This window comes from Aulonocara stuartgranti (assembly GCF_965226115.1).
Source record: "Aulonocara stuartgranti genome assembly, chromosome: 3".
Classification (NCBI taxonomy): domain Eukaryota; kingdom Metazoa; phylum Chordata; class Actinopteri; order Cichliformes; family Cichlidae; genus Aulonocara; species Aulonocara stuartgranti.
In genome coordinates, this window is record NC_138941.1 from 6,907,127 (window position 1) to 6,925,120 (window position 17,994).

The 17,994-nt window shown below is 41.6% G+C and overlaps 1 protein-coding gene and 1 pseudogene across 2 annotated transcripts in view; one reads left to right on the top strand and one right to left on the bottom strand.

Annotated features, from left to right (window-relative positions):
• The window catches only part of LOC309702355 (uncharacterized protein), a 249,516-nt gene that overhangs the window by 68,489 nt on the left and 163,033 nt on the right, over nucleotides 1-17,994 (bottom strand). The window lies entirely within an intron of this gene.
• The window catches only part of LOC309702187 (protein NLRC3-like), a 20,774-nt pseudogene continuing 4,540 nt past the window's right edge, over nucleotides 1,761-17,994 (top strand). The window contains exons 1-9 of the transcript XR_014280701.1: nucleotides 1,761-1,794; nucleotides 6,327-6,456; nucleotides 6,712-6,813; nucleotides 7,806-7,884; nucleotides 8,046-8,232; nucleotides 8,361-10,161; nucleotides 11,255-11,428; nucleotides 11,794-11,967; nucleotides 16,817-16,990. The product of XR_014280701.1 is annotated as a protein NLRC3-like (transcript). The remainder of the gene's footprint in view (nucleotides 1,795-6,326; nucleotides 6,457-6,711; nucleotides 6,814-7,805; nucleotides 7,885-8,045; nucleotides 8,233-8,360; nucleotides 10,162-11,254; nucleotides 11,429-11,793; nucleotides 11,968-16,816; nucleotides 16,991-17,994) is intronic.

The following is a 17,994-nucleotide window of genomic DNA, read 5'->3' on the forward strand; positions in this document are numbered from 1 at the left end:
ATTCCATAGTGTCCCCCCCTCCACATTAACAAATGGTTCAGCCCATAGCAGGACGGCTTTTTTCTTGTTTTCAGCAGCAAGCGATGCTTATGATTGTGCCAGAGCACATTTTGAACAACACCATGGGAATTTCTGATTTTACACAGGTGGGTGGATGTTACACTGTGGAAATGAAGGAAGGTGAGTGCTATTTTAAATGGTTGTAGAAAATGAAAAAACAGCAGGTGTATTGGCTGCATTTTTAGATAAATAGTTGTATCTGTTTACAAAATGTACAATTTATATTTGCATTTCAAGTTATAAACATTTACCCAACACGTCTGTGGTTTTTTTACAGTAAAAAATACTGCTAGGATTTTAGGTTCTTTGTGTGATTTCAGATCAGTAATAGTTACATTAATAGTAATAGTAATACTAATGCAGTATGTCAGTGAAAAAACAACTAAATTCAGTTGAGCTGAAAAGATACCAAACAAAGCAAGAGGAGGAAAAAATAAAATGAAACAATCTGAGGGTGAAATACAAACGTAAACTCAAAGGAGTCACAAATGTCCGGTTGTATTTCAGACCTCAGAGGGTGAATCCAACAAATCATGAAAAATGAGGTTTACATGTTTGTTCATGACAGTGCAGATTTCTGACATTTTGTGTCATTTAAGCTGTAACAATGTGACAGTTTTCTAACAAAAACAGTGAAACTTAAGTTAGACTTGTGTTTGTAAATGAAGCGCCCCATGTTGTGTAGCTTTCTGGAGTTTATACTTATTGGGCTACATATGTATTTAATATACAGGCTGTACAGTACATAACATCAAAACTCACATGTTTCATGTAACTAAAGTGTGTAATCATGTGGGTACAGACAATAATTAAGTTATAGACTATATTTATATGAAAAACGTGCATACTTACTGCATTTGAATCATTTTAACCACATGTAACCACCTGCATATGTGTTTGGGGGGAAAAGGCTTTGATTTTGCCACCCTAAGAAAATTTCTCTAGAGCCGCCCCTGACCATTTCACAGGATTTGCATTTAAAGATGCAACAAGACTAAAATGGTTAGGGTCAGGAGGTCAAAGGTCAGAGCTCCTGTGGGTCTGAGGGCGGCCTCACGCTGGAGAAGGATGAAGGAGTCTGACCTGAGCCAGTGTTTGACATGAACACATCAGCACTGCTGTCAGTGAGCCTAACGACAGCCGTTAGCATCATTTCAGTGTTTCAGTCATAAAAACACTTCCTGTCTCTGTGGTGGTTACAGTGACATCATGCAGTTTGTGCTTTGACCTCCAGAGGGCGACAAATCAGCACAGACAGAGAGCTCCATTCAAACTTTGCTGCCATCAGGAATAATTCTTCAAATATAATCATCAGTGTTTGAGCAGTTATGATATCAGGGACAATCTAGACATGTGTGACAATACTGAACATGTCACATGACACACCTCAAACATCATGTGATCCACTCTCAGTCTGCACTTTCATTCATGACTTCAACAGGTTGAAATGAGCTTTGAAGAAACATCAGGTCAGTGCTGAAATATTTAAATGCTGCAGGAAGAACAACAACAAAGTGATGACGGATGTTTGTGCTTCAAACAGGAAAACCAGCAGAAATAAATCACAGCCTGCCAGAGGTTTGGAGTTTCCGAGGTGCAACTGAACGCAGCACAGTGTTCCAATGCTCCTGATTGTCCTCAAACGTCTCTTTGGGTGTTTCCTTCCTGCTCAAAGTTTAATTTCACTTCCTGAACTTCGTGGAGTGGAGCTTGTTGTTGGTGTGTGAAGAAACTGTAAGTTTGCTTTGTTTCCTCCTTTAACAGTTTGTCTTTAGGAACTTTACTGTTTGTTCAGCTCGTGTTTGATTTCTTCACACAACAAACTGTGTGTGTTTGTATTTCCGGTCTCTCCATTAAAGTCAGTGTGTAATGTTTCCTGGCTAACATCAGCTGTGTGCAGCTTAGTTCAGCACAAATCTGCCGCTCCATAGTTCACGGTAACGGACTCACAGCTGGACCAACGAGGCCGAGTGTGTCCGCCACTCTGAGCTACGTTCGTGTTTGTGTACTTGTAGTTTGTAGTGATGTGCGGATCGATCCTGAAATATCGATTCCTCCGATACCAATCATTTATGTTCTAGAATCGATTCTCACATTAAAATATCGATATTTTAGTAATTTAGAGTAAATTTGTAGTTTATCATTAACAGGAACACAGTGGAAAGAAACTATAACATTCGGATTGCCTACATTCAAAGGAACTACTTCCTCTTCCGCCTTTCATAGTCATGTGCGAAATACGGCTGTATAAATGTCTCGCAGCCCCTTGGCGTGCGCACTCACAACAATGGCTGAGCGTAATTGTGCGGATGTATTTTACCTCCACAAACAGCTGAGCCGTGGTTTGCAATAAATGTGGCAAAAAAAGTGAGGTGTTGTGGCCATACTTGCCAACCTTGAGACCTCAGAATTAGGGAGACATTCAAAAGGGCTGTTTGGGCGGATAAATATATTTTACAGGGTTTATTTATCGGATAAAATACGTTAAATGTCACCGTTATTATTGGCCGGCCCGGAAACAGCGGGGGTGTCCAAATTCAGAGGCTGCTTCCACCTGAGGACCGGTGTTGTGCCAAAAAGTGATTGTCTGCCAAAAACTGATTTCCAGTGTTTCTGTGTATTTTTTATGTGTAATATCTTTACGTATGTTCGTAAATAGACTTCGGTGAACAGGGTTTACAAAGGGGTTATATAGAGAATTAAAACAATATCTGTTTTTCAAGTATCTTTACAACTCTCTGCTATTGTACTTACATTATAACCAATCCGGTCCTTTATCCCCACTTAAAATATTTTTACAGAAATATTGTAATATTTGCTGCCATTTCTGCTGTCCTCTTGGCCAACTTACTCTTACAAAAGACATTTTTAATGTTAATGAGATTTTTTTAACTGCATAAATAAAGGTTATATAAAAGTCACTGCCAAAAACTGATTGCGGCTTCTACCTTGTTACACGAATGTTGTTTGTGGCTCAAGATGACTTTATGTCATCCATGAGGGATGCATTTGACATATGTTTCACATATTATAGCCCAACAAGTTACTTATAGCAGTTTAAATACGAGCAATCAGTTTTTGGCAAATACCGGAAATCAGTTTTTGGCAGACAATCACTTTTTGGCACAACACCGGCCTTCGCGGTCTAAAGAAAGCCGGGTAGTACGTCACGAGCTCCCTCGGTGGAGTGAAACTCTGCCGTCTGCTCCTTGCTGTCTAAAATATAACCGGACACTGACGTAAACTCTTCTGTTTAATCATTTTCTGTTTGACGTTTATTCAGCTGTGTGAAAACCCCGGAGGAACCCTCCCGAGGGAATAATAAAGTTTAATTTAATTTAATCTAATCTAATAACTTTAATCTCAGCCAAACCGATTTACTCACGAACAAATAAAACACTGAAAAAGCCAAACAAGAACATTTTTAAGTTATCAAAGTGACTTGTACATCATGTTTAACCCGAGTGGTGAAAGACCGCGGGGGTTTGAAGACGATGTGTCGGTCGGCTCAGATATTTGAAGTTTACACAGCTACATTCTCACCTGAAAATATGTTAAAAGTTTTTTTGCGACCCAGAAAGAGAAATAAGAGTGATATTAAAACTAAGTCGCTGCCGTCATTGTTGGAAACTGGAATTGGCTGGGCCGCGCTATGAATTCTGCGATATGGTTTTTCAACTTGGTTGTCCGGGTGGAAAATCTGGAGAAAGGTGGGATTCTCCCGGAAAAATCGGGAGGGTTGGCATGTATGGTTGTGGCAACATCACTAACCTTGTCAAACACCTCAGAGTAAATCATATCACAAAATATGACGAGCGTATGTTGAGGCGAACTGAAGAGGAGGAGAGGGACAGGTGCTGCTAGGGTGAGAGTCTCTCACTGAGTCCTTTAGTCCTCCAGGCAGGCAAGGTGTTCAAATAGCACACAACTTTAGTTTTTTTATTTCTATATGATGAACTCTGCATTATTAAGTGATAAGAAGAAGGTATTCTGATGTCCTGTAATCATTATGACGCTATAATTTGAGATACAATAAATAAAATCCGTTTTGTACAAAGTATCGGTATCGGATCAGTATCGTCGATACCACCCTGAATATTACTTGGTATCGGATCGGAAAGGAAATCAGTGGTATCGCACATCACTAGTAGTTTGTACTTTGAGTTCACTCAGAGCCCACAGAGGACGCAGCGTACGTGATGACGTCACAGCCCTTTACCTCCTTTACTGTCACTGTGATTAATATTTACACACGAGACACCTGCAGAGCTCTGACGCTAAGCTAGCACACAGCATGCTAACACTAAGCTAACACTAAGCTAAAGCTAGGCTAGCCAAGAACCCAGAGTGAGGTTAAAGCTAGTGATGGGCAGATGAAGCCTCATGAAGCACTGAAGCTTTTCATCCAATTGGTTCACCCCAACGCGAAGCTTCTTGAAGCTTCATTTGCTCTAGTAGGACACCTACTGGACGTAAAAATATTAGTTGGCATGAATTTGAAGAGTGTGGCCTTTTTGCACACAGCCTGTAAATGTCAACAACAAAAGGAGTGTGTAAAACATGTATATTGTAGTGATGCAGTGTACTGTGTATATTTATACTGGCAGTATGGAACATGATTATTTGGAAATGCCTAAAATGGAAATGATCATATACTGTGAGGTGAGGTGTGGACAGTGGTTGTGCTTTTGTAACATTGAGGCAAGGACAGTGATTAGTGTTTAGGGGACACATCATTGGTTTTTGTTAAAAAGAAACAGTTTCTCCACTGTGGCAGGTCGTAGGCGATTTTTTTTTTCTAAACTGTCTCTAACTCTCACTAACCGCAACTCTCCATCAAACGCCCACATTTTGTCTGAGGGGTTTATATCGCTGTCATAGCTCGCGGCAAAGTTCGAACCGCTTCCTGAACCAGTCACGTGGTACAGCCGGGCAGCGAGGCTTCGGACGTCATCATTTTCAGCTCCTCCCATAAATGAAGCAAGCCTGGATACGCGCTTCGCGGAAACGCCCCCTCCATTACTCGACACACGCTTCGAAGCCTCGATACAGAACGTCCCATCACTAGTTAAAGCTGAGTAAACACTGACCCCAGACCAGCACCGTGATAAAGTGAGCTGCTGCTGCTGAACTTGAACAGGTAACAAAGTGATGAGCAGTCAGGCTGCAGGTTTCTACCTGTTCATGTTTCTACAGTAGAATCACTTTGAAGTGTCTTTGTGCTGTTTCATCTTTGATTTGTGTTCATAAACACTCAGAGAAACATCACGTGACCTCATCAGGATCTGTGTTGGTGTGTGGGGCTGTACCTCAGCTTTATGTTGTTACATGCTCATTTGTTCATTTTAACATCAAAGTAATGTTATGAGGAGTAATGAAGTAACGTACTCCATTACTTTTAATCAAAGTGTTCTGTGTAATATGTGTAATAATGACTGTTTTGAGTAATGACCAACACTGATCACAACAAAGAGGAAATGCCTCCAACATGCACAAACATTTGAGCCACAACATGCAGTTAATGTGCACAAATGTCTTTGATATGCTGCTCAGTGATGGTGGTGACTGTCAGAGCAGAGCTACTGAGAATCAATAAGTAATATCAATGATGGGATCAGAATCACTAAATTCTTCTCATCCCTGTCAGTATCATACATGTGCTGTATAATGTGATAAATGTAGAGGTGCTGGCTGTTCTCTCACTCTGCTGTTTAGCTGTAAAGGACGCCTCCCTGCCTTTGTCTCATTCATGACCTTTAATAGTCTCTTCTAACATGCAGAGATCTGTATGATCTGTTTCATAGAGTCTAACCAGCCTGTACAGGTAACAACAACAGTCACTGCATCACTGACACACAAACGTCATCTCTGTCAATAACAACATTCATACATGGAATAAAAACACATCAGTGGATCATTGCTGGAGCTGATGTTTGTGCTCCTGGTGCAAAGGCTCTCAGTTTCCTCCTTGAAATAACATCAGTGGTGGGTCAGCGACATGCTTTCTTTCCCTCTCAGGTTTAAATATCTGGGACTCTCCACCGTTTGGTTTTAGAGCTGAAGAAGCTTCTCAGATGAAACGTCTTCCAGAAACTTAAAGACGTCTCTTTTCTCTCCAAGCTCCTTAGATCACATGACCTGGATGACTGAACCTACAGACATATTGACCTGGTTTCATGGTCACATGACAGGTCAGAGGTCAGCGACTGTAACTCAGTTCCTCCTGTTAATGTGAATTCACTGAGTGTTTGTGGTTTACCTCTCAGACTGACTGAAGATGATGATGGAGGAAGAGGAGGACAGAGCAGAGTCTGCAGGGTCCAGCTGTCCGTCTGTGAGGAGTGACCGGTCCAAAGGTCATAATCCAGCCTTCAGTGGTGAACCTGGAGCAACGAGGTCAGAGAGCTGAACTCACTGAGTAACAGAAATAATTCTGCACTGACATTATAATCAGTGTTGACTCTGGTTGATTGTCTGACTGTGTTTGTGAGCTGAGAGGAAATGAAAATGAGTTTGTAACAAAAATCAGTTTTGTCCAGTTTTCCTGTAAAAAGCTGAACTCTAATCTAAGAGGATGTTACTGACAGGAAACAGCTGCATTATCTGCAGTCTGTGTGATCACAGCTGCTTCAATCATGTTTGTGTCTGCAGAGGTCAGAGGTCACAGTCTGCAGGGTCCAGCTGTCCGTCTGTGAGGAGTGACCGGTCCAAAGATATCCCTCCACACTTCAGTGGTGAACCTGGAGCAACGAGGTCAGAGAGCTGTGATGACTCCTTTACATGTTTGTGTTTCCTGGATAAATATGACCTGAAACATCCTCAGATTGTTACAAAGATTCATTAAAAAGAAAACAATGAAAGAGAAAAGATCCAAATGTTCGACTTGGTCATTTGCTGTTTGAGGACAGTGATGCTCATATCTGTGGGGAAAGTGTGACCTGAGTGGGTTCATGTTTGTCTTTAAAGAACAGAGCTGCTCTGATTCTCTTTGTGTCTGATCTGTTAAACAGTCTGAGAGGTCACACAGAGACCCAGCAGCTAAAGCCTGGATCATACTGGCTGCTGTTACTCCATCAGGACAACACTGAACCACAGTGGTGTGGATGTAGTGGATAAATCCCACCATACTGATGCTCAGAGTTAACCAAAGGGAACAAAACCAGATGTTACCTTCAGATTGTGACCTTTGGAGTGGACGATGCAGATTTCAATAGAGAATAAATGTTGTTGTTTTTCAGCTGTGAAGAAAGAATCTAATTTTCTGAACTTAAGAATTTATGATGCTGGAAACAACATGGAGACTATAACACAACATTTCCACTGTGTTCATAGAATGAATGTAAAACTGTCAGACATTCATTAAATATGCAAAATGTCTACAGAAGCATCAGAGGGTCAGACGTGAAGCACTCAGTGATTTTGATCAAATGACTCATCAGTTATTGATCTGTACTACACTGATCTACCACGTTAGTAAAGCTGGTGTTCTGGTGGTGGAGGGAGACTCGGATCATGTTCTGGTTTTGGAGCAGTGATCTGCTGATGGTTCAGTTTGATGAGCTTCTTCAAAATCATCCCTGACATCACCACTGAAAGGACGTCCATGAAAACAGACTGAAAATTACTGATATGTTCACAATCTGAGAGTTTAAAACTTGACAGACTTGATTCAGATGAAGTTATTTGAGCAGAAACTCCTGGATCTTTATCCTGTGTTGATCTAATCCTTCATGGTTCCTCCACAGAGTGGAGCAGCAGAGCTCAGAGGTTCCCAGTGGTCAGTCTGCCCAGCAGCATCAAACACAGCTGGACTCCATATTTATGGTCTGTACATGTACAACAACTACTGTTACATCTGTTCTGTTCACAGTCATCTCCATGCTGCTCTTTGTAGACCAGTGGATCGTCAGTGTGTCCAACATGGATCTGATGTTTGGCTCCATGATTTCAGTCTGATTGGCTCATTCATAAATATTCTGTTCCAGCTGCTGGAGGACAACATCATCACTTTTGTGAAGAACGAGCTGAAGAAGATCCAGAAGGTTCTGAGTCCAGATTACCCAGAATGCTTAGAGAGTCAGAGGAGCAGCAGCAGAGAGGCATTTGTGAAGATCACAGTGGACTTCCTGAGGAGAATGAAGCAGGAGGAGCTGGCTGACCGTCTGCAGAGCAGTAAGAGGATTTATCTAAAGATTTAAGCTGCTGGATAAATGAACATTTCCCAGAGATGGAAGATGGAGCAACATGTTTTAAAGATTAGTTCTTTTTGGAATTGAGTGTTTATTTTTCTTCTCTATCAGAACTTCAAGCTTCAGTTTGTCATCGTAACCTTAAATCCACCCTGAAGAAGAAGTTCCAGTGTGTGTTTGAGGGCATCGCTAAAGCAGGAAACCCAACCCTCCTGAATCAGATCTACACAGAGCTCTACATCACAGAGGGAGGGACTGCAGAGGTCAATGATGAACATGAGGTCAGACAGATTGAAACAGCATCCAGGAAACCAGACAGACCAGAAACAACCATCAGACAAGAAGACATCTTTAAAGCCTCACCTGGAAGAGATGAACCAATCAGAACAGTGCTGACAAAGGGGGTGGCTGGCATTGGGAAAACGGTCTTAACACAGAAATACAGCCTGGACTGGGCTGAAGACAAAGCCAACCAGGACATCCAGTTCATATTTCCATTCACTTTCAGAGAGCTGAATGTGCTGAGGAAGAAAAAGTTCAGCTTGGTGGGACTTGTTCATCACTTCTTTACTGAAACCAAAGAAGCAGGAATCTGCAGCTTTGAAGACTTCCAGGTTGTGTTCATCTTTGATGGTCTGGATGAGTGTCGACTTCCTCTGGACTTCCACAAAACTACAATCCTAACTGACCCTAGAAAGTCCACCTCAGTGGATGTGCTGCTGATAAACCTCATCAGGGGGAAACTGCTTCCCTCTGCTCGCCTCTGGATAACCACACGACCTGCAGCAGCCAATCAGATCCCTCCTGACTGTGTCGGCATGGTGACAGAGGTCAGAGGGTTCACTGACCCACAGAAGGAGGAGTACTTCAGGAAGAGATTCAGAGATAAGAAGCAGGCCAGCAGGATCATCTCCCACATCAAGAAAGCTCGAAGCCTCCACATCATGTGCCACATCCCAGTCTTCTGCTGGATCACTGCTACAGTTCTGGAGGATGTGCTGGAAACCAGAGAGGGAGGACAGCTGCCCAACACCCTGACTGAGATGTACATCCACTTCCTGGTGGTTCAGGCCAAAGTGAAGAAGGTCAAGTATGATGGAGGAGCTGAGACAGATCCACACTGGAGTCCAGAGAGCAGGAAGATGATGGAGTCTCTGGGAAAACTGGCTTTTGTTCAGCTGCAGAAAGGAAACCTGATCTTCTATGAATCAGACCTGACAGAGTGTGGCATCGATATCAGAGCAGCCTCAGTGTACTCAGGAGTGTTCACACAGATCTTTAAAGAGGAGAGAGGACTGTACCAGGACAAGGTGTTCTGCTTCATCCATCTGAGTGTTCAGGAGTTTCTGGCTGCTCTTCATGTCCATCTGACCTTCATCAACTCTGGACTCAATCTGCTGGAAGACAAACAAACAACCTCCAAGAAATCTAAATTATTTAACAAACCAAAACTTCAATCTCTCCACCAGAGTGCTGTGAACAAGGCCTTACAGAGTCCGAATGGACACCTGGACTTGTTCCTCCGCTTCCTCCTGGGTCTTTCACTGCAGACCAATCAGACTCTCCTATGAGGTCTGCTGACACAGACAGGAAGTAGCTCACAGACCAATCAGGAAACAGTCCAGTACATCAAGAAGAAGCTCAGTGAGAATCTGTCTGCAGAGAAAAGCATCAATCTGCTCCACTGTCTGAATGAACTGAATGATCGTTCTCTAGTGGAGGAGATCCAACAGTCCCTGAGATCAGGACGTCTCTCCACAGATGAACTGTCTCCTGCTCAGTGGTCAGCTCTGGTCTTCATCTTACTGTCATCAGAAAAAGATCTGGATGTGTTTGACCTGAAGAAATACTCTGCTTCAGAGGAGGCTCTTCTGAGGCTGCTACCAGTGGTCAAAGCCTCCAACAAAGCTCTGTGAGTACATTTGTACTCATGTCTTTACTTTTAACATAAACAGTGTAATGTGTGATGGACCCTTAAAAACTTAAACATATTTATTTGACTGGTCATCAGCACTAAATACAGTATATTATAGTTAATGTTTGATAGCAGCAGTAAATGTCAGTGTCTTAGACATATATGGACTTCAGCTTTAATCAAAGTCATATCCAGAATCATCCTGTAAGTAAACTTTATTTATACAGCAGCTTTCACAGGTGAAAAACCACAAAGTGCTTTACAATAGAAACAGGCAATAAAAACACAGAAGATAAAAACATTAAACAGCAAACACTGAACATCATACAGCCTAAAACTAGTTAAAGGCCACTCTGAATACTAGAGTCTGAATAAATGAGTTAGTGGGACCAGTAACAGCCTTTAACTGGAAGATCTCAGATGTGAGAAGAGCTGTAGGATTGTAGAAAGTCAGAAATATAGACTGGGACTTAAAGTAAGGACTAAAACTTTAAATAAAGCCTAAAATGAACTGGTTACCAGTGTGAAGAGATTAAACTGGCGTAATGTCCAGTCTGTTTCATGTGCTGGTTAAAAGCCTCGCAGCATCATTCTGTACTGACTGAAGACGTTCAAAGACTTTGATGGAGCCATAGGTGATCAACTCCCTCATTCCTCCTCTGGTCTTATTGCTCAGCTGAAGAGGAGTTCACTTCTATATGTTACAATCAGCATCACCAGTACAGCTCCAAGGATCTGCAGCTGCTGGCAGATTCAGTCATGCATGCTTGATTGTTTTTCAGTCTCTCAGGTCAGATGAAGTCATATTCTTTATGAATCAGCATAAGAAGTCAATAAAAATTCAAAGCAAATCAAGATAAGTGTTTATTCTTGTTTTAACAAATATATGAGCGAGAGGGACCTTTTTAGTCTAAAGTTATAATCATCTGCCACATTTCTAATCTCTTTACTACGTGGACTTTTAAAATATTTTCTGTTCCCCCAGACTGAGTCTCTGTAACTGGTCAGAGAGTTCATTTAACTTGTCATTTGATAACAGTTTGTTATCAAATTACAGTTTTTCAAATTGTGTTTTTATTTTGTTTTTTAGCCTGAGTGTCCCTGACCTCTCAGACAGAGGCTGTGAAGCTCTGTCCTCAGCTCTCAGCTCCCAGTCTTCTACACTGAGACAGCTGGCCCTAAGTAACAACAACCTGCAGGATCCAGCAGTGAGGTATCTTTCTGCAGGACTGAGAAGTCCACACTGCAAACTGAATACTCTGAGGTGAGATCAAGTTATGTTGTGCTTTTCATCAATTGACAGAATTAACCAATAAGAATCCACTAAATGGGAAAAAAGTCAGTTAAACTTCTGTAATAGTTTTATGATAATTTAATGAGCAGAGAGTTATTGATCAATATGTCAGCTACTTTGGTGCTAATGCACTGCCCGGCACATGGAGCCCAATTGGCATTTGCAATAGAATACCAGAATTGATTGACCATTGTCAGTTAACAAATGTCAGCGTCATCCATTTGTTGACTCTCAGTAAAAACACAGGATTAATTGCTAAATCTAATAACTCTTTAGTGCACCCTCATTGCAACTTAACAACAGTGTTTGTTTAATGTTTATCTGTCATTTTTCAGACTGAGTCACTGTAAGCTCTCTGAGAGAGGCTATGAAGCTCTGTCCTCAGCTCTCAGCTCCCAGTCCTCTAGTCTGAGACAGCTGGACCTGAGTAACTCTGACCTGCAGGATTCAGGAGTGAAGCTTCTGTCTGCTCGAGTGAAGAGTCCACACTGTAAAATGGAAACTCTCAGGTCAGGATTTAAAATTTTCCAATGATGATCACGTTAAACCTGATTTCTATTACTGCATAAACAGGAAATTGATTTTTAAAAAAGTCTTAATGTAGAAATTAGTGTCTGGGGTTTTTAGTGATATTTGTTCACTTTCTGTCTTTCATTTGCAATGAAATGTCCCATCTGCTCCTCTGAGTCCAAAATCTTTATTTTAGCAGTGCTTCATCCACCAAACCTTCTAGTTCGATTCCTGTATTCTGAAGGTTTTTACAGAGCTGTTTGTTCAGATATCAGAAATTTATTTTCAGAAACATTTAGTAATAAAAATATGATCAATTGATTATTTCTGACTGAAAAGATGAAATATATATTTGGTCATAGTGATATGACTCATTACCTCACTTAAACATAAAATGTAAACAAAAATTCAAAACAATAGATTAATACAAAACAGAGTTTGACTGTTGAGCTTAAAGTGAGCTTCAATGTTATCCACTTCCTGTTTTATTTTGGTAGTTATCGTCTCTGATTTTTACCCCAACATTGTCTACATTAGTTTCAGCTGTAGAAGGTTTTATTGACTGTTTGATTTGTCACTTTTTTTAACTAAAATTGTTGACTTATAAACTATTGCTTAAAATGTATTTTCATTAAAATACCAAATAATTTATTACTTTATCATCTAATTAGATTATAATTCTGTAAATAAGAGTGATAGTGTGGCATGTGTGGGTTGTCTTCAGGTTCTCTGCTTCCTCCCACAGTCCAAAAACATGCATGCTGGGTTAACTGGAGATGTGTGATTGTGAGCATAAATGTTTGTCTGTCTAGCTCTGTTTCTACCTGGCTACATCACCGTTACTGATGCTGAACCAATAACCTGGTCTGGATCAGGTTATGTTCAGTGTTTTTGTTTAAAATCAGCTGAAGCGCCTCATTTTCACTGATTCTTTCATTTACAGAAAGCTTTAAGTGAGATATAGATTCAGTCATATGTTACTAATATTACTTTTAACCTGAGTAGCAAAAGTCCGCGGTGATCTGAAAATGATGTGCCGGGAGTTGTGCCGTTCTCTGCGGCTTCAGTGACCCTCGAGCTCTCGACTAGCTGGGTAACAGACGTCGCCGAAAACGTCAAAGCACTTTTGCAAATATGCGATATCTTGATAAACCGAGCAGATATTTGAAGTTTACACACCCACATTCTCCCCTGAAAATATGTTAAAAGTTTATTTTGTGACCCAGGAAGATTAATAAGAGTAATTTTAAAACTTAGTAGCGGTCGCCATTACTGGAAGCTGGAGTTTGGCTGGGCCGCACTATGAATTCTGGGATATGGTGGGCCACGAAGGACACACCCGACCCATCCTTCAAATTCGGGGAAAGGAGGACGCATTTGTCGGCTGCATTCGGAGGAATTTGGACAGCCTTCGGTGCGTCGCTGTGACGTAATCGGTCTACAAATGTGTCCTCAGGAGGACGCAGCCCATGAATTTGTACACACCGAGCCTGCGTGCTGGTAGCACCTTAGCCACAGCTCGGGTGTGGAGGAGAAGCTGAAAAAGAAGGTTTTCTAGTTTGTAAGGAGGAAAAAACTGAGAGGACTAAGTGAAAGAGAGGCTGGAGAGTAACACAGAGCAGCAATGAATGCTGCTCACACAGTTTAGACAGTTTAGCATCAAATGTTCGAGTGAGTTAGCTCCCAGCTAACTAGGAGAGCAGCTAACTAGCAGAGCAGCTAACTAGCAAACCAGCTAACTGCACCCACAAGCTGCGACTGCGTCTTTCTAACAAGAGCGTCAGACACGCAGACTGGTTTTCTTTGTGGATGATGATGTGTTCTCACACTGATCCTTCATGATGATGCTGTCATCCACCCACTGCTCCTGGTGTTGCCAATTCCTCAGTAAGGAAAATCGCTATTGGCTGTCCTAAAAGTCGCTGGAAGTCGCTAAATGATGTCATCGCCTAAGTTGGATAAATGGTCATGCTAATGTAATTGTAACGTACGTTGTAGGAGAGAAAAATAACATCGTGGAAGAGACATAACGTGAGTAAAAAATGTCCTTGAATGCATTTAAATAAATAAATCATAGTTCTGTCTGTAACTATTACAACACTCTCACCACATTTGTTAACAATTCTCTCAACAAATGTGTTTTTCCTCGTTCTTTGTCATCCAGCTGCGACTTTAGGTATAAATGTGTCATAAACAGGATAAAGCAGTGCAGGTTCAATGTAATCAAACCTCAGACTGAGTTCAAAATCATCACCTGTCCCTGATACCACATCAGCACCAGAACCATGATGTGTTTACTCACATTTAAAAAGGTGGAGGGCAGTGTGAATGGACTGTTGTCATTGGTCTGAATGTGCCTCTATAAACATGTGCTCTTCATTATTGATGTTTTCCTAATGAACAGAAAATGAGACTTAACAAAATCCTTCTGACTGTTGTTGGAGCAGGTTGGGTCCTGGGTTTGAGTCCCCCACTGAACCACAGGGGCTTCTAGCTTTGTTTCACAGTGTATAGAACAACAAATAAAACCAAATCACAAAAAAACACATCAGACTTTGAGGGTTGAACCAAGGATGAGGAAGCAGACTCGGCCCCAAACATCTGGATATATGGATGGTTACCAGAGCAACCACAGCAGTGTGCTCTCAGTATATTTAGTTGTATAAAGGTGTTTGTGGTGTGTTGCAGCTGAAGCAGCCTCATGTATGTTGACACAGGGAGAAAATAGTGTGAGGACACTGTTCACAGCAGTCACAGCTCGCTGCCTTCAACAGTCTCTTCCTTCCTTGTTTGGATGTCACTGATATCATCTTCTGCTCTCACACTGACCACCTGTTGAAGCTAACATGCTAACATGGAAGCAGCAGGTATGCCACCTGTGGCAGCTGAGGTCACGTGACCTGAGTGTTTGAACCACACGTTGGAGCAGCGTTTCCAAACATCTGCACTTCAGAAGCTCCAAAGTGTGGAAATGTCACTGTGGAGCGTCTCATCACTATCTAAGAGATTTTCTTGCCTCTGCAAAGCGAAGCTTGCAAACAGCACCATAGTTTGTCAATCCCAACCAATCAGAGCGCTCCTTATGTCACGTCACATGACTCGTGTGTTTTCCTCTTTGATTAGCACCCAAAGAACTAAAGAAAGGCTAAAAGGACGTTCAGCCAATCAAATCCCTCCTAGCAACAGGAAGTCTAGAGAGGAAATGGAGCAGAGAAGGAGAATCACCAGTTTAAATGTCTGAGTTTTAAACTGGTGACCCTCTAAAGAGGCTTTTATTGACTCTTTCTGTTTTCTTTACAGCTTTTTTCACCATTTAAACTGTTTAATATCAGATTTAGAAATAACTTTTGGACAGTTTTTCTACATTTGCACTAAAATGTGACATAAATAATGACTTTCTGACTTTACGTTGGACTAATCTAACGACTCAGCCTGGCTATGTTGGACTGGGTGTGGCAGCAGCTCCCAGTTTGAGTTCAGGAGACAGACACTCTCTCTACTTTGAAGATCAGCTTCAAACTTTCCTTTTTGATAAAGCTTATAGTTCGAGCTGGATCAGGTGACCCTGAACCATCCCTTAGTTATGCTGCTATAGGCTCAGGCTGTTGGTGGACTTCCCATGATGCTCTGCTTTCTTCTCCCCTCTTTTCACTCCTGATGCTTTTATATGTCACTACTGCATGTCCTTAACTTTTGTCTTCTCTCTCCTTAGTTTGTGTTTTGTTCTTGTCTCTCTGAGCTCATCTCTTCTCTTTCCCCTCACCCTGCAACCAGTCATGGTAGATGCTCCTCCTGGAGCCTGTTTTCACTGGGAGGATCTTTGTGTCAAAGGGAGTTCTTCTTCCCACCATCACCAAGTGCTGCTCACAGTGGATTGTGTCGCGAAATCTATCAATGTAGAGCAGTGAGACAAACCACGGAGGCCCCAGAGAAGTGCAATCAAACGATGAGTTTATTAACACACAGGAGAAAACATCAGCCTATGTCTTCTGACAAAAATACATGTTGTGGACACTTACAAAGCAGTGGGGTATACGCCCCCCCATGGCGTCAATAAAAATAGTCAGAGTAAAATATGTTCCAGACATTAGTCACAGGTAATGGTACATCTTGTACATGTTTAATGGCTATAAACAGACACAGAACTTCTCTTTTCTGTAACACCTTCCATACAAGGTAATAAACTTCAAGCCCTCAGGGTCTCTGGGGCTAATTATTGACTCTGGTCATCTGTTGCCAAGTAGAGTAAATATAGTGAGACACCAAATGAGTTAAGGCCTCAGGCCTGACACATTCCTAGATTATATGTATTGTAAGCATCCATGCAATCATCCTGTTCTAGTTTCCCTCAGCATGGATCACCTGGACAGTCACGCCAGTGAAGCTTAAGACCCTTAATGAACCGAACATCAACTCGACATAAGCACAAATATGCAATGTGAATGAAATACTTCTGACCGTACTTGTAATAAGAGTTAACATAATTGAAGGATCCTCAAATGAACATGTTCAATAGACAACTTTAATGCAATATCAATACTGTGAGAAATATTATTAGATGGAATAATGCTGTAAAGAACATTATTAATGCAGTTATAATGATGCAGATTATATGGCAGCAATAAAAGAATTTCTGTATCTCCACAATTGTCTGATGTTTGGGACTTTCTCTCTGATATTGGAGGCTGTTACCTTACACTGTTAAACAGCTTCAGATGACTGTTGTTGTCCATTGAGAATTGTCACTTATAAATAAAGTTACATTGAATGGATGTAAATGGATAGATGTTATTGTGACAAAGAGAAAACGATTGTTGACAGATTGATTGTTGTTTTGTGTGTCTGCAGTCTGTCAGGCTGTCTGATCACAGAGGAAGGCTGTACTTCTCTGGCCTCAGCTCTGAGCTCCAACCCCTCCCATCTGAGACAGCTGGACCTGAGCTACAATCATCCAGGTCCCTCAGGAATGAAGCTGCTCTCGGCTGGACTGAAGGATCCAGGCTGGAGACTGGACACTCTCAGGTATGGAGAGAATGTCTGATAGAGGAGGAAGAGCTGGAAACATTTCCTGTGTCCTTCACTCACTTCCTGTTTGTTTCCTGCAGATGAGACATGAACAATCACACATGCAGGAATATTTTCAGGGACAGACACACTAGTCTAGCTGGATAGTTCATGGATATTTATGTAGGGGTCTCCAAGGAGTCTGGTTGCAGGAACATTTAGGTCACAGGTGTACCTGATATAGATACCAGTGTACCTAATAAAGTGTCAGCTAACATTTGGAAATGGAAGCTTAAATAATGACAAACTGTACATTCACAGCTGAAGTCACAATAAATTTGTTCTCAAGTGCACATTTTTCTGTTATTGTTCTCAAACAACAGAATGAGAATGAAATATTGATTCTAACAGGGCCCATAAACTTTACTAACTAAACATTACTGTGAGCAGCTCCTCCATCACTTCAAAACTGTCATCAACACCACGGACATACATTGGGAGCTGGGCAGTGTCGGTGATGTCTGTGGTCTCATCAAGAGCGACTGAGTATACACTGAAACATTTGGCTTTCTCACACAGTTGGTCATAAATGTCACTTGACAGGTCAGAAATGCGATCTGCTGCGGTGTTGGCAGAAAGGCTGATGTTGCTAAACTGACCTTTCTTTCCCGGACAGACTATATTTGCAGCCTGCAATATGCACTTTTAGACAAATGCACCTTCTGTGAATGGCTTCCCTGCTTTAGCAATCATCTCACTAACCACGTGGCTCCGACTGCTGCATTATTCTCTTTGGTTGCTTTCTTGGAGAAATCTTGCTGCCTCAGTAGATCTGTTTTAAGACTGGCAACCCGGTTCGCTCTCTCGTCTCCCTGGTATTTTGCATCCAGCTCAGCATGTCTAGTTGTGTAATGACGTTTCAAATTGTATTCCTTGTGCAGCGCAACTTTCTCTGTGCAAATAAGACAGGTCGGGGTGCCCCTGTGCTCAACAAAGAAATATTGCATTTCCCACTTTTCCTG